This window comes from Cydia splendana, chromosome 17 (genome assembly GCF_910591565.1).
Source record: "Cydia splendana chromosome 17, ilCydSple1.2, whole genome shotgun sequence".
Taxonomy (NCBI): domain Eukaryota; kingdom Metazoa; phylum Arthropoda; class Insecta; order Lepidoptera; family Tortricidae; genus Cydia; species Cydia splendana.
Window position 1 is genome coordinate 18,289,859 of NC_085976.1, and position 12,383 is coordinate 18,302,241.

Genomic DNA, 12,383 nt, shown 5'->3' on the forward strand with positions numbered 1-12,383 from the left:
CCTGTATGCGGCCCGCGTACTCTTCGACAGCTCGTCTAATGGGATTGGGCACAAACATTGATTTTGTTGAAAGGTTTTTTACGTTGGATTGTTTGGTGAAGATTTCTTTATAAAAAATTTACAAAAAAAAAAAATATTAACCAACAAAAAACTAACGATAATGACACCTCCTTGCTTGAGGTCTACTCGTATCTTTAACTTACCGTAAAATCACCCAACTATAGTAGGGACTAGGGACGTTGTGGGGATCCTTGGTGGAGGCCTTCGTCCAGCAGTGGACGTCTTTTGGCTGATGATGATGATAATAGTCCAAAAACTTTCAACTACGGTCCAAAGTTAACTCGAATCTTCGTTCAGGTGTCACCTATATTTGACTGTCGTATATATTATTAGTATTGCAATAGTAGATTGTTAACCAAGGGATGAAAGGCACTCATTTCTGCCAAGGTAGTTAATAGTCCGACTCTGAAATGATGCCTTTCACCCGAGTTAAGCACTCTACTTTTCATTTCGAATACGAGGAAAGTAAAATGCATGTGTTTTTTTAAAAACATGATTTAAGTTTTTATAGTATTTTTTGAGGGTATTTTCAAAGTATCGTCCATAAATATATGGAATGGGGAGTCAAATATCAGAATGGAAATTGTATAACAAATCCATTTATACCCAAATTTCAATTGCTTATCGTAAAAAAAAATCGTACTTGGAACCTAAAATGCTCTAGTGCAGAAACGTATCATTTTCTGCACACCTTTAGAATCTCTTCTTCTTCTTCGACCTAGCGTTTTCCCGGCCTGGCGCCAGGGTCCGCTTTCCTGCTCAGTCTTCTCCACTTTGCCCGGTCTTCGGCATCCTCGGGTGTGAGATTGTTCTCCCCCATGTCCGCTGTCACGACGTCCAGCCAGCGTTTCTTAGGCCTACCGCGTGATCTAGGGCCTTGGACAGTGAGATTGAGGCATCTATTTCCGACGTAGTCTACCGGTCTGCGGCGTATATGGCCATACCATCGGAGGCGACTTTCCTGCAGCTTATCCGCTACATCACGGATTCCGAGGCTGCCACGGATGTGTTCGTTACGTATGCGATCTAGTCGCGTAACGCCACACATCCATCGCAACATCTTCATCTCCGTGACGTGAAGCTGCTGGACATGCCTTCCGAGGACAGGCCAGGTCTCGCTACCATATAGTAGGACTGGTCGGATGATGCTCTTGTACACAAGGCCCTTTAGCTTCACCGGTATCCTGGGGTCGCAGAGGACACCGGTTACTTCTCGCCATTTTGCCCAAGCAGCGCTAATTCGGGCTTGGACGTCGTGATCGATTTCACCCGTTTCGTGCAGCACGGACCCAAGGTATTTGAATTTATTCGTTACACCTTTAGAATCTAATTAAAATAAATTATTTCACACCGTGCACGAAATAAAGCACCAGATAATTATTAGAAAAACATAGACAGCTGTTATTTTTAAGCACAATTTCTATTTAATTAATAAATCGGATTGAAATATAAAAAGTAGGCGAGTTGACCGTGACGTCACTATACATATTAGCAAATCGTTTACACAGTTCTAAAAAAGAAGCTGCTTTGACTAGTAGGAAAGTAGCCTTTTGTGACATAGTATTTCAAGTTAAGTCCTTATTCATCTAACCGCCAAACGATATATGACCTTGATCGACCTTGAACTGAAAAGTCTTAATTAACAATACAATGACTCCTTAATACGAAACTCCAACATCTGTCGGCAATCTCCAAGTCAAATTACATAAAACCAGTTAATAAACAACTCTAAATCAAAGGCGTAACGTTCAAAATCCTTTGCTTGAAACCCACTTTCTTTGACGTTCATGTTTGAATCCATATAGGCCAATTCGAGTTTTAGTTATTCGATCTGTTTCTGATATGAGCATATTTTCTTAAAAGTGTACCTACCATTTACTTTTTTTCGAAAATCTATCTACTTTTGGGTTATTTCTACTCAGAATCACGAGGACTATCGATTTAAAAAGAAAAAATGTGTCCCAAAAAATGTCAGGTTTGTAACGCATTTTCACATACGTTACAAAACTGACACCCAAAATTTGTATGAAAAACTGGGGACACTTTGTTTCTTTGTCTTATTCAATACTCATGATTCCGAGTCTAAATAACCCAAAAGTTTATGGTTTTTCGAATAAAAGTAAATGCTACCATTTTTTCTGGAAACTCCGTACTTATATTATGTTACTGATCTGTCAGTGTCAAAAGTGACGGTTGACGCTTTCCTTCAGCCAAAAACGTCACGATTTTCACAAACCAGTATCATATCGGAAACAGGTTAAATACTTAACTAAACTGGTTGATAAGTAGAGAATGCCTTATGGCATTAAGTCCGCTATTTGTACTTATAATTGTATCTGCAATAAAGTATAAATAAATAAAACTCGAATTGGCCCGTTAATATATTAAATAGAGACGCGTAAAGTTTCATAACATAACCGCCATGTCTGGTTCCAAGTTGTTAATTTCCAGTTGGTGTATTAGGAATTTAGATATTAGAAATTTGGTAGTTTGAGTTAATAGGGAGTTTATTGTGGGTTTAATTTATTAGGCAAATGCCTTTAGATTAGGGCTGGTTAGGGGTTAAGGAGGGGGTTTATCAGTTAGTTTACAATTACCGATCTACGCTATTAACTATAAGGTTTCTTCCCTTCACGGAATCGTCGTGTCTTGCTGTTTCAGTCAGTCTCGGTACAAAAAGTACTGACGTTAACTGAAGTAGTATGACAAATACGAACGTTTCCGAGAAAATACGATGGAAAACAATTATGCACTATATCTGTACCTAGGTTTATTTGCGAGCTCATTAGTCGATCAAGTGCATGAAGCGTTATTAATCTGTGACGTCACGTCAGCGCGACACGATTGATGACGTCACACGTGCGTCCGTTGTGTTGGCACGAAAATTGGCACGCAATAAATGTCATGATAAATCATTTAGGTTCTTTTTAGAGTTCCGTACCCAATACTAAGACCCTATTACTAAGACCACTGTGTCTCATTAACCGTGATAGCCAGACAGTTGAAATGTTCACAGATGATGTATTTCTGTTGCCGCTTTCAAAACAAATACTTAAAACAAAACAACATAAATATTTAAGTTCTCATACAACAAACGTGAACTTTTTTGCCGATTTTTGCGTAGTGGTACGAAACCCTTCGTGCGCGAGTCCGGCTCGCACTTGGCCGGTGTTTTTACAACTTTTAGGCCTTCTCCATTAGCTAACCTACTTTTAGGCCTTTCTTCCCGAAGTCTACAGAAAACTTCGAATTTAAAATGAATGTCTTGATAAAATTAGCTTTTCTTACATCAATACCGAAGCATCGATGAAAAATAATGATAAGATAAGATAACATAAGAGTAGTAATTCAATATTGTACGGTCAAGGATATTAATTTCAGTACCATTAAATTTCGTACATTGACACGGTGACAATCAATATGAAAGTCGCTAGGGATCTCATACTATTGCTACTGTGACAAAGATAAGATAAGATAAGATAATGATTTATTTGCTTAAACATGGCCCATTAAGTTGACAAAATTGGTATAAGTAGGCAGTATCACATGTCCGAAATTATGGACCTCTAAATTATGAATATCAAAAAGTGCTTAGTTTTTCATTTACAGACATGAATACGCTTTAACTAATAAAATAATACATATTCGCTGGAATCGATATAACGAAAGATTCAAAGAAACACATTCCAATAAAAGAAAAAAGAAAAAACGTGCATACCTACTGAAGAATTTCATCAGCGCCGACCGAAATTTCCAAAAGGGTTTTATATACGCTTTTATTAAAATCCAGGCACGCAAAAATCTTTTTATATAGTTTTAAAAACGACTTCTTTTAAATTTGTAATGAGAGTTGAAAAATAAAAAAAGTTGCGCAACTGAGAGGGTCTCTGGGGGGACATAAGTTCAGCAGAGCGGGACACAGAGATAGGGGAGTGTATTATGGGGTAACACTGTATAGAATATTTTACTTTTGGTTTCAAGTTTTTTATTTTACAAGCTTTTATTTAACTTGCAATGTATGTATCATATGTATGTACTCCTACTTATTGTATTTTCGGGTCAAATCTAGCAATTTAAATTAGACCAACTTCCTAACATTCGATTGAGCTGAATCTTTACATAGTTAAGTATATACAGTATGTATCAGAACGAAAGGCCAAGAAAGAGACCCATTAATGTTTAGGTCATACTGAGCAACCTTTACTATGGCACTAAACCCGAAAACGCGGAAAAAAAATTGACTCTCCCATAGGAAATTTCATAGCAAAATGTATGAAACATCCAATTTTTTTTCCGCGTTTTCTGGGTTGGTCCCATAGTAAAAGTTGCTCAGTATGACCTAAACATTAATGGGTCTCTTTCTTTGCCTTTCGTTCTGATACATACTGTATATAAGTTCGGTAACAAAGCAATATTATGGTATGGTATGGTGTTAATATTATGGTATGGTAGTATTATGGTACGGTATGAGATTATGGTGCTAATCTGATGATGGACACAGGAGGTGGCAGAACTCTGTGATAACTATGTATAACGACGCAAACTAATGTTTTGTGTTTGGGTTTGGTATACTCGTAATTCGGCCCAATTCGAACTTTAAGATACGTCAGTTAATAGATCTAGAAACGATATGGATTAGATATGTCAGTGTCAAATATAACGTTTCTTTAAACAAAAACGTCACTTTTGACACTGACACATCTAATCCATATCGTTTCTAGATCTATTAATTGACGTATCTTAAATTTCTAATAGGGCAGATTGTCTCGATGAGTATGTTGCCTGTTAAAAGAAAAGTACAGTCAGCGATAAAAGCTCGTATCAAAAATGTTTTTTTTTTTATATAAAAATACGTATTTCAATACCACGTTGCCTTCAACTTCTACGTCGCGTACGTCGGTACACACGCTCTGAATTTATAGTCTCCGTGATAGAGGGAAGTGTTTCCACAATCCTGGTAAAGGGGTTACTACACTGCGCGATCTTTCGGGTACTAGTCTACCCTTGTAGGTACCACCTCATTTTCTAAATATAACTTGTGTAGTAAGGAGGCTAATTCAAACTCAAACTTAGGTACACTGCGAGATCAAAATGATATCTAAATGCTGTCAGCCGTGCATGCATTTCGCTCGTACAGTCACCTGCAATAATATGTTACTCTTCGAACGCCGGAAAAATATATGACACACTCTTTACACACACAAACACACATTCTTATGTCTCTACAAATAAGATCGTGGCAGATATTTTTGCGACCTTCGTTGTGTAACATATTATTACAGGTGACTGTACTTGTCCGTAAATGTATGTGCGAGATTGAGACCACGGGTGGGATGGGTTCTTGATAAAATAAGTGACGGATTGAACGTTCTAATCCAGCGGTCGGCAACCTTTTAGCACCTTAGGACCACATAGTAGTTAACGAAGTTGACGCGGGCCGCACTTTGGTAATATTTGTGATTTTAGCAGACATTGTCGTTTGTCAATATTACATACAAACTAGCCAGGAAGGCTCACGGGCCGCATGCGGCCCGCGGGCCGCTTGTTGCCGACCGCTGTTCTAATCGCAACAGCTATGCGGCCACGACATATAAGTAATTTATTTAAAAAAATGACATCGCCTATTTGCTACTCTAATGTTGCTGCAGTCTCCGTCCGAATATGACCTAGAGGCCATTTCAATCTTACATAATTTATTTATTTAAACTATTGCACAAAACATAAAAATAATTTACAAATGGCGGACGTACGGACACATCAGACATTGTGACATCAGAATGTCTAAATATATTTAATAGATATGTTTATAAATATGTTATGTAAATACATATGTTTAACTTTCTTTGTTGTTCTGTACTTATGTATGTTATAGTTTTTATCACGAATAAATGCGTTGATTATGATAAATAATGTCAGTAGAGTTCTCGCGCGTGAATTTGATGTATTAGAGCGAGATAAACGTACGGGCGACTGATATCATTTAGACATATTTTTGATGACACAATGTACTCGTAAGTTTAAAATTTGCTTCCTGTTCCTAAAGACAGGGCACTGCAGAACGTGTAGTGTAACACCCCCTTTCTAAAGGAGAGAAGTGCCGAGAGACACGTACGGGGCTAATAAAAGTATCCAATTTTTTGATAACGACATTATAGCCCGCGCTGATATTGTAAAGTGAATTTACGCTAAAGATCGGGACATTTTAAGGTGCAAAAAAGGAGGTTTGATGAAGGTAAATTCGTCGCTACGTGTATATTTTAGAGATTTTGGAGAAAGCTATATATCATGAATTTAAGTGACTAGGTATTCTGAACTAGGTATAATATATTTGAACACACATTAAGTATGTGAAGCCAGAGGATTGAATCAAAGGATTGGTTTTAGGTTTTGCTTTCTTCAAAGTTGTGGTTGAAAATAACACAAAGTATTAGACTTATATCGACCGGGATATGGACCGTGATTACACACACACCCGCTATCTTCAGTTACCCGTGAACAAGATGCATGTAACTGCGTCGAAATATCGAGAGCTCGAAAACAATACAAAAGGTAATCACGGTCCATATCCCGGTCGATATAACTAACCGTGAATCATTCAAAACTGTTATCGCTAAGTATTTTTGTTAGGTGACAATTTTAAGGCTGTACCAGCAGCGGTATCATGGTCGCATTTTTATCACCTGTCATGCCATGCGTTACTTTCGCACTTACATATTTTGTTAGAACGTGACAGGCATGGCGAGAAATGATAAAGAGCCGACCATATTAGCCCTACAGGCCGGCAATAATGTCGCGCCGCATTAGGGTAACATTCCATTTCTGACCGCAGCTGCACTACTAGTACGAACGCGTCGGTGTTATTGTCAATTTCCATAGTAAAATGAATGGTAGTCCTGCTGTCGTTGGAAATGGACTGTAACCTTTACTGCTCCGTACCTCCTAGTACCTGCTGGTGCAGTCTGAAACCGAACGGTACCTTATCGCTGCTGCTGTCGCTGTTTAAATATTACCTTAAACTAGCTCGTACAGTCGCCATCAGATATATTGGAGCGGCCAAAGTGTTCACAATATCTGAACACGCACTCAAACGCTTTTACTATAGAGGCGTGTTCAGATATTTATGAGCACCTTGGCCGCTCCGATATATCTGATGACTGTACCCACGACTTTTTCCGTCTACATTTTTCACCCTCGCTTTCACAAAGGGTATAATTTCGGGATCCCTATGTCCAGTCGCCATCAGATATATCGGAGCGGCCAAGGTGCTCACAAATATCGGAACACGCCTCTATTGTCAGGGCGTTAGAGCGCGTGTTCAGATATTGTGAACATCTTGGCCGCTCCGATATATCTGATGGCGACTGTCCTTTCCGGGACTCAAACCATCTCCATACGCAATCTCCTCTAAATCGGTGTAGTAGTTTAAGCGTGAAAAAACGGAACAAAGGATATATATTATCGTCCTCACTGTCAACTAATAATTCGTAAAAGTTATTGCAAAGACAGTCTATTCAGAGGCTCGAGTCCTTTTGAGTTGCGCTTAAACAATACTCAATAAAGGACTCTCGTGACTTAAAAGACTCGGAAGTTTTTTGAGCATTGAGCCAAATATATTACAAAATAATCAGTCGATGTCTTCAAATTTTGACTTTAGACTCGATATTTTTATATTAAAGGAAAAAAACACCACCTCCGGCAAGACACGAACTCGTATAAAATTGTGGTATCGCTCGCAGACTTTTCTGCTTGGTAAAAATTTGTTCAAATGACTCGAGCTTCTACCAACACTAGTTCTAGTTAGGTAGTCGGCAAGTTAATCCAGTTTTCTAGACTATATTATTCACGCCGCCGTTGTCTTCATCAAAGTTATACGGAGCCCGAACTGTCTCGCATTCGCACCCTTTGAGTCGGGACTCATCAATACTAGTTTATGGTCCCCGAGCTCCCGGCATAGATTACCTATATGATGCAGTCAGATTTGCCATTTTGGAATATACAGTACTGAATTATGATTGCTTACTGACGTAGCTGACGGCCCTACTCGAACTTTATGATACGTCAAATATTACGACTAGATACGATATGGATTAGATATGTCAGTGTCAAAAGTGACGTTTAGGTGTCATTTTTGACACTGAATCGGTGGAGCGATTTTCTCATGAACCTGATACGACACGACGTTGAGTTTTTTTATTTACTTAATCTATGAACGTTCTCCTTGGTCTCTTCCTCCGTCTCCTTGCCTCAACTCTCCCTTCAGTGATGTTTTTGATAAATTCGTCGTGTCGTAACAGGTGTCCAAGAATTTTTCCTCTTCTGTTTTCTATGGTTCTCAACAAATTCCTCTTCTCTCCTGCCATACGTAAAACCTCTTCATTTCTTTCCTTCTCCGTCCAACTGACCTTTGCCATTCGCCGCCAGCACCACATCTCAAAATCCTCCAGCCTTTCCCTATCACGTACAAACGTACAACTGTACCTACTTCGAATTTAAACTGTTGTGAGACATACTAACATTGAACGCTGCTCGCACTGTTAGTGCTTGAGAAAGGAGACCTAGGTTCTCCAAAACATGTCGCGCGAGTGACTAAAAACAAGTGAGTTCAGTGTGCCGTATCTGCTACGGCGTTATACTTAACGCGGATTACTATCCGTAGTCCCCGGAGACTGGGAGGGGTGGGATAAACCCCGACGTTATGTCTATTAACGTTATCGGGTGCTGCTGGCAGTTTTTCGATGTCACTTACTTTTTAAAGGGATTTTGGGAAATAAGAAAAGCGTTGGCACCGGTGTAACAGGTAACAGGTGGGCTGTGGGCTAAAATACTTTGTTCATAAAACTGAAATCCCTGTGATAGCTGAAGTTTTGTCTCTTTACAACAAACACGAACGTCGAAATGAGAGGTAGGAAGATAAGTATATTATTATTTAAATTACGACTGTTGTAGGTTTTTATGTTGCCTAACAGCAATTATATTGTGTATCTTGGCCATTTTCACTCTTATGACTATATTAGAAGGCAAGATCGAAGCTAGGAGAGGAAGAGGAAAACCACGAGCAAAGTTATACACAACAACTAAAGGCAAAAGCAAATATCGTGTCTTACAGGGACCTAAAGAACCTGGCCGAGGACCGCGAAACTGGCGCATATACTCCACCGACAAGAGCCATGCTCTTAAATTATGATGATGATGGTGATGACTGCTGCTGGTAGGTACAATTACATCGTGCTTACATTAGCTGGGTAGGAACACGACGTGTTTGAGTCTAAATTTGAAAAATTGGACTCTTTTTGACTTACCGGGTCGTCCCGAGGCAGGTTCTTTATTGACTCTTTTAAGTGCAACTCACAACGAGTCTCAGAAAAAAGGATGACTCACGTTAGACCGGGCAGTGTCCGGGCCGGAGCTACTAACGTCTAACGTGATCATCCTTTTTTTTTTAATGATATAGGATAAGCCTTATTCCAACAATTTCATAGGTATTATCTTTTTTTTAGGTTTTATCTAAATAACAGTAAAGATACCTAATCCGGCTTTTTGGATTATGTATTTGTGTCCCTATCCCATGAATTTTATATGAAGACAATGCATACTGAATATTATGGGACTTGTTTAAAACATTGAGAGTTCTCTTAAAAGTACTCAAGTCTACGTCGAATGGAATTAATTACGCTAGTGACACGAGTCTGAAAGCAGAGGACGCAAAGGACTCGAATATTAACCAACACGAGTCTCGATCATCTCTGCCATGATTTGATGCTAACTGTACTTAGTTTATTTTACTTTACTTGCGGCCGACGATGTGGTGGAATATGTTCGCGAGAAGATCCGTTACGAGCTGAAAGTACCTATTCCAGCTGCGATCGCGCCATTACGTGCACTTCACCTCGTTCGTGGTGCACGTGCCGCGGCCGCTGCTGGAAACCAGCGCGAGAGCGGACTTCTGGCCGAAGGGTGTCGTATTTCGGCGGTTCCGTGGGAATCTGCCGAATCCTACACCGACACAACAGAAAGCTGTGTCGTCGAAATAATTTTTAGCTTTTAAGTTTGTTAAATTGTAAATACATATATCAATCACAATTAAAAATCAACTATGATCAACTCTGGCCAACGTGGGACCAACGTGACCCATTGGACCGGCAATCCAAGGATGTGGGTTCGAGTCCCACGTTGGCCAGAGTTGATCGTCGTTGATTTTTTCATTGTGATTGACATCTGTATTTACAATTAATAGATTGTAATAATGTGGTACGTCTCACAATAAAAAAAGGAAAAATATATTAATACTTAAGTTTGTTATTTTTGTATGTCTGTTAGTTTATAACTTTTGTAAGTATATAATAATGTATCTATTGTCTTAGTTGTCTGATAATAAATTTAATTTAATTTTAGTATAAAGTTACGAATCCCTGCACCTACAGCTAAACCCAACCCATCACATGGACCATGACAGGAATATTCATTGTGTGAGAAGTCACGCCGCCGGCGCCGCCGCAAATATTTGCACGCCGCCCTTTTAGCTGCGGCTGACGTGTCCAAACACACTGTATTTGTGAAATAGGACGGCGGATAACGTATTAAGTGTTAGTTGATGGACAATAAGGGCTAAAATCGACATTCAACTACTATTGGTCAAATAATAACTGGATCTAATTATTAGCTAGACAGGCCTATTCGGATTTCGAGATAATCATAAGATCTTGAGACGATTTAGAGATCAACTAGATCTACATTAGATATCGACTAGATGTGACTTGGATATCTAAGTCATAACTTGTCGAAATCGTTCAAGAGGACCTCCAGAATCGCGGAAACGTCAAATTTGACATATCTATCTTACAAATATCTTTAAATTATCCGTATCGTAACTTGTTGAAGTCTAGTAGAAATGTAATTCATTTTCCGAATCGAGCCGTTAGACTAAGAAAAGTCAGCAGCGATTTTGATAGCACACGCAGTGCAAGTATTATTTTAAGTCAAACTTTTGTGAAATTATGACGTATAAATAACACTAGTACTGCGTGGGCTATCAAAATCGCTGCAGACTTTTCTTGGTCTGACTTTAGGTACATAGATAAACACGCATTGGGATTTTTTCAGACGCATAATAGACTATGGCATCGTAGCTCTCCAACGTTAGACCGATTTCGATACGGTTTTTTACATAAAAGCGGGTTACCTTGCGGTAGTTCTAAGCTTGATAGATAGATAGAAGCATGTTTGATAGAAATCGATCCTGCAGTTTGAAGTGTATCAGCTTTTTTGCTAAATGATGTAAGTAATTTTGGCATTAAATGGATTTTCTTTGGCATATAAGTTTTTTTTTTAATTTTAATTATTAATTTTCGTTATTCAAGTGTCATTCTAGTTGCAAATAAAATTAACATTAAAGTGGCATGAACACCATAGTAAGTAGGTAGGTAGGTACATAGCGTTCAAGTGAAACAGTAGTGACATTCAAAATTATTCGTCTAGGTACTCTAGGTATAAATATTCGTGCTGAGATTGTTTGCTCGACTATAATATTGGCTACTGGACAGTTTTTCAATACAGTAGATAAATCATTCACATCATTTTCAAGTGGCATTCTAAGATGCAAAAAAAAACCGGCCAAGTGCGAGTCGGACTCGCGCACGGAGGGTTCCGTACCATTACCAAAACACGACAAAAAAATCACGTTTGTTTTATGTAAATATTTATTTAATATTGTTTTTAGTATTTGTTGTTATAGCGGCAACAGAAATACATCTTCTGTAAACGGTTCATGAGTTATAGTCTGGTGACAGGCAGACGGACGGACAGACGGACAGACGGACAGACGGACAGACGGACAGACGGACAGACGGACAGACGGACAGACGGACAGACGGACAGACGGGCAGCGGAGATTTAGTAATAGGGTCCCGTTTTTACCCGTACGGAACCCTAAAATATAAACATGAAAGTACATTGTGATGAAGTGAAATGGCAGTGACAATGAGAATTACTCGTAGCTGGTGACGGCTCGAGATTGCTCCGAGCAAGCCGGAGATATTGCCATCAATTATTAACAGAACACGCCATTGCCCGCGACGATTGTATCTTTGGACGTACTAAGGGAACTCGAACGATAATCACCGTGACCAGGATTTTAATAAAATAGGTATTAAAGACTATCTTACAGAAACCACCCTACATAGTCCGACAGCTCAATAAGTCTTGTGTTCTGGGTACTAGACGATGATATTAATAATATATAGACAATATATATCCACATAGAAAATATACATAACTTCCCATATAACCATTCCAGTCGCAGAATCACAAAGTGGTAACTAAATGTC